At 43.0% G+C, this 5000-nt stretch overlaps 1 protein-coding gene across 9 annotated transcripts in view; it reads left to right on the plus strand.

The window, feature by feature from the left end:
* The window catches only part of LOC125028583 (UNC93-like protein MFSD11), a 41216-nt gene that overhangs the window by 11832 nt on the left and 24384 nt on the right, over nt 1–5000 (plus strand). Inside the window, exon 1 of one of the 9 annotated variants that reach the window (XM_047618025.1) lies at nt 2288–2383. The exons of the other annotated variants lie outside the window; for them this stretch is intronic. The gene's annotated coding sequence lies outside the window, so the exon portion shown is untranslated. Of the gene's footprint in view, nt 1–2287; nt 2384–5000 lie in introns of those variants that run through there. 9 annotated transcript variants of the gene reach the window in all.

Genomic DNA, 5000 nt, shown 5'->3' on the forward strand with positions numbered 1-5000 from the left:
TTTATCAGGCTCGGGTAAAGATTTCAATGCGCCATTACAATTATCATTCCTGTGGTTCACTTTATTATAAGACTAGTATAATTATAAAAGGGTAGATGTCCGAATGGTTACACGTGGATTATTTGAGTAGGCAGGGAGACGATAAAGATTGTCGGCATTTCGGGAAAAAAATGGACGCGTAGGGTAATTGGAGTTCGATGGGTTTTGAAAGAACTTGAAGGATGAGCAATAGCGCCTTGACGTTGCAGCCAAGGGTGGGTCTCGAAGCGGGAGGGTGACCGAACAGGATTAAGGACAAGGGGGGGTGGTGGGGGGAGGGAGAGCGACGATGCTGAGAGGAGGGGGGAGACAACAAGGGAGGATGGGGGAGAGTGCATGAAGGGACAAGATACAGCGTACGAGGGTGAAGGGTGGCCGAAGACAGGGAAGGGTGAAAGTGATTGTAGAATCGGGGTGTAAAAGAAGACTCGTTATTTGTCTGAGAGTGAGGGACGAAATGCACTGAACTTAACCCATTCGCCCCGGATTTATGTTCTGTCCCCTTTAGTTTTTGGTGAATTTTGTTAAACACAGATGGCTCCACATGTGCTCAGCCGGCAAGGAGTCTATCAGTAGGCCCTAGTTACCGATCCTGATTTCCCCATGCCTTGAATTGGCGGTAAAATTAATAACATTGCTATCGATACTGTTATTATTGTTATTGATTTGTTATTGATGTTATGATTAGTAATTTGTCATTAAAATATTTTAGACAATGAAATGATTCAAAAGATCCTTTCTTAAAGTGAAAGAAAAGGGTAAACAGGTGAAATTGGTAGTTTCTAATAACAGGCTATTTGGTGATTAAGAACTTGTAGAGCCATCTATGTGTAAATACAATAAATAAAGGTGCATTACAGTGGGCATGGCATGTATTTTTGCCACATGGGGCGAATGGGTTAAAATGGCCGAGTCTCCCCTTACTTTAGGGCCCTTTTGTACTCAGTGTCCTTGAAGAGTCTGTCTAACGGAGTGTTTTTTTCGTTCTCTCTCTTTTTTGGCGGAAAGTTGACCAGTGTGGCACGTAGCACTCCAGATAATTAACTCTAGCGTCACCATTGACACCGAATAACGTTTTCGTCTCATTACGCGGTCGCCCATGTGACGGATGCAGGTCATTGCTTATTATTATTTATGAATTTTAAGAAATGAGACATTTTGTAATGGTTCTGGAATACGTTCTTTATATCCATTTGTTGATTGAAGAAAATAAATAATTATTTGCTGGATTTATTACGGTAGCCAACAGTGACGCAGTATGTTTTTTTTTTTTTTTTTTTTTTTTTTTTTTTTTTTTTTTTTAATGTGTTGGCGAAGTCGTTATGCTTCATCCGAAGTTTTGCATAGGTCATTGGCAATGCAAATAGGGTAGTGAAGATGTTACCGTCTAGAATACAAAATGCACCAGTCGATACGTTATTATTTTTTATCATTAATATTGATATTATCATCATTATTATTGCTATCATTGTTATTGTTATTATCATCGTTGTTGCTGTTTTATTATTTTTATTATTATTATTATTATTATTATTATTATTATTATTATTATTGTCATTATTATTGTTATCGTTGTTACTGATATCACTATTGCTACTATTATTATTGCATTACTCTTATTATCTCTCTTTATATGTGGTTATGATAAACATAGCTGCCGTAATTACAAGCAGGTTAACGTCATTTCACTCCCCGTCATATTCCAGCCGTTGTTATTACGTCTTTCATTAGTTCGCATCCGGACGAGGGCGCGCTGCTTGGTGTAAGAAGCAGTAGTGTTAAGGTCATAGGTTTGGCAAGTTTGGATAGTCATGGTGTCGGGGGTAGTAGTGCCCAGTACGCGAGATACCCGAGATACCCACTGTACTTTCATGGCTTTTTTTTTTTTACCGGGTATTAATGATGTGATGCTTCCCTAGCACGAGCTGTGTTATAAGATCAGTTGCAGTGTATCCTTAACCAGTAACATGAGGCGTACTGTTCATGTTCTGTAGTACTCAGTACATGGTCCCAGTGCACGTTTACTGTGCTGACAGCAGGACGTACGCAGATTTTACCGTACACCTGCGGTATCCCATTGCTGACATCCTCATAGATTTTGATCAACAGCTGACCTTGTGGTTCCGTTAGAAAACTCGAAATTTTGGCTTTTCTCAGCGACGGATAAGCTCAGTCGTTGTCCTTGGTGCGGGGCGTGGTGACGCTACAGGTTCTAGGCCGGAGAGAACAAGGCCCAACCGGCCGCACTCAAGTGTCAGCCTTAACCCTAGCCACAAGTGTGCTCTTCCTTGGCAGCCGTGCGTCGTCGGCACCGCGTCTCGCCGGAACCACCTGTAGCAAAGACGTCAGGTCTTATGTTGTTATAGGAGGCGATAGAGTTAGTCAGAGGGAAAAAGTGGGCCAAAATAGGTCGTTGTTCAGATCTATGTAAGCGTTTGTTCCACTGTGGGGAAACTGTGGTTGTCGATACATCGGTTTGCGTCGAAATCTTTCGAAACTTGAACAAAAAGTTAATGAAGATCGTAGACATAGGTGTCTGTAAACTACTCTTCACATTTTTCAAGCTGTCGATAATAAGATTTCTAAGGTCGTGCGCAGGTGACAAAAACGTAGAGGGTGACCTCCGGTGCTGAGAGAAACCAGGTAGAGACGGAAGGGATGGGTGCAAGTTGTTTGGTTTAAATGTCAGGAGTGGATGAGTTTTCCAGACTGGTACTTTGCAAATGGCGATGGGAAAGTGAAGGGAAAAGTGAACCGTCGTGGTGATAGTGTCCGCGGAGCACTCGGGTCGACAGTGGCTTTTTTTCTTTCTTTCTTTCTTTCATTCTTTGTCTTCCTTTCTTTCTTCCTTCCTTCCCTTCCCTTCCCTTCCCTTCCCTTCCCTTCCCTTCCCTTCCCATCAAGCCGGCGTTCATATGGGGTGAGTGCATGTTGTCCTGCATTCGAGGATTAAGTAGGTGGTCGGCTCGGGCTGTAGTTTCAATAGGGAGGCATAGGAGATCAAAAGAGATGGGTAAGAGAGAGAGATGGAAACAGTGATTTTAAATTTTGGAGTCTGGGTGGCATGGTCTAAGAAGTTTTCTCTGTTTGAATTGTTAAATAATAATAATAATAATAAAATGCGGTTGAAAGTGGCATTATCGCTTCATGCAAATCAACGTACATTGCTGCAGAGGGTATTAGCTCAGCATGCACCATGCAATTGACGTAACAAACTGGTTCTTCCACAACACTTGTATACATATCGAAAGTAGTATTACTTCTGGGTCAGTCCAAAAGAGATTATTATTTACTGTGTAATTTTTATTTGGTAACATGTATAATGGTTTAGGAACCCGATTCTGATTTTGAAATGCTTCGTTGGTAGATAGGACTAGGCAACAGTAATGCACAATCTCTCTCTCTCTCTCTCTCTCTCTCTCTCTCTCTCTCTCTCTCTCTCTCTCTCTCTCTCTCTCTCTCTCTCTCTCTCTCTCTCTCTCTCTCGCTCTGTTTCTCGCTGTCTCTCGCTCTCCCTCTCGCTCTCCCTCTCCCTCTCCCTCTCCCTCTCTCTCTCTCGCTCGCTCTCTCTCTCTCTCTCTCTCTCTCTCTCTCTCTCTCTCTCTCTCTCTCTCTCTCTCTCTCTCTCTCGCTCGCTCGCTCGCTCTCTCTACCTCTCTCCCCCTCGCCTCCCTCTCCCTCCCCCTCTCCCTCCCTCCCTCCCTCCCTCCCTCCCTCTCTTTCTCTCTTTCTCTCTTTCTCTCTCTCCCTCTCTCCCTCTCTCCCTCCCTCCCTCTCTTTTCTCCTCTCCTCTCTTTCTCTTTCCCTCTCCCTTCTTTATTGTTTATCTATTTGCTTCTATATTTTTCTCTCTTCCTCCTCTTCTCTCCACTCCTTTCCCTTTTTTCTTTCTCGTTCTTTCTCCCTCTCTCTCTCTCTCTCTCTCTCTCTCTCTCTCTCTCTCTCTCTCTCTCTCTCTCTCTCTCTCTCTTAGATATATACATACATATATCTATCTAGAAATGGTTTCACATATTTGTATGGTATAGATTCAAAATATGTCTTCTCTGTAGAACCATTCACCGTAAGCTAATTTCATGACCCAATACATTCTTCGTGTTTGAATGCTCTTGTGACCAAACGGCATTGGAAGTATGAGGAATAACTGCAGATGAAGACATGACATTAGAATGGTGATAACAAAGGAAGGCAGGAAAGAAGAAAGACAGGAACGAAAGTAAGATCAGGCTGATATGGTGTCAGTGACAGAAGCAGCAAGACAGCCACGTTGACCTTGCAATGCGCCACGGTCAGGGTTCTTCGCTCCTCCGTGTATACATAGCAGCAGCACCTGTTCATACAGAGCGTGAAGTCACACCTGTCTCAGGGTTTACATCTGTTCCTATCGCACCTTTGGCACCTACGCAAATTTTCGTTTTTAATGCGAAGTTGTGAATTCCCTCCAAAAAGGAGGGAATTCACTAAATGTGGGTTGTTGATGATACGTAAAAGAGGTACCGGCGGTGGTGAGCTGGCAAAGCAAGAGGCGGGAGAAGGATCCTCAAGAAGGAACCAGCTTCTTCGGCTAGTGAAAGTTGTAATGAAATCCCCTTTCCCTGAGGTTCCCCTTCTGCGCTCCTTTGCCCTTCCGCGTCTCTCACAGGCGTTGTTCTTTAGTTCTAAGGCCTGTGATTTTCTAGGACGCTACGGGTTTTATGATTGCAGTTTGTGCGTTTGGGACACGGAGTTCATCATTTTCTGCCAGAAATGGTCTCGTCGATTTTGTAAATGCTCGGTTTATGTTAAAAGCATTATGCGAGTGATCTTCGACCCCTAAAGCAATTTCTTCCAATGTTGACTTTCTTAAAACAATATACGCAGTATATTGTTTTAAGAAAGTCGTTGAAGGCAATCAGTTGCTTTATTTCGCTCCTCTAAATATCGCATAATCAATACCTATGCAACAACGAAAGAATTTCTTG

The sequence above is a fragment of the Penaeus chinensis genome, chromosome 9 (assembly GCF_019202785.1).
Source record: "Penaeus chinensis breed Huanghai No. 1 chromosome 9, ASM1920278v2, whole genome shotgun sequence".
NCBI lineage: Eukaryota > Metazoa > Arthropoda > Malacostraca > Decapoda > Penaeidae > Penaeus > Penaeus chinensis.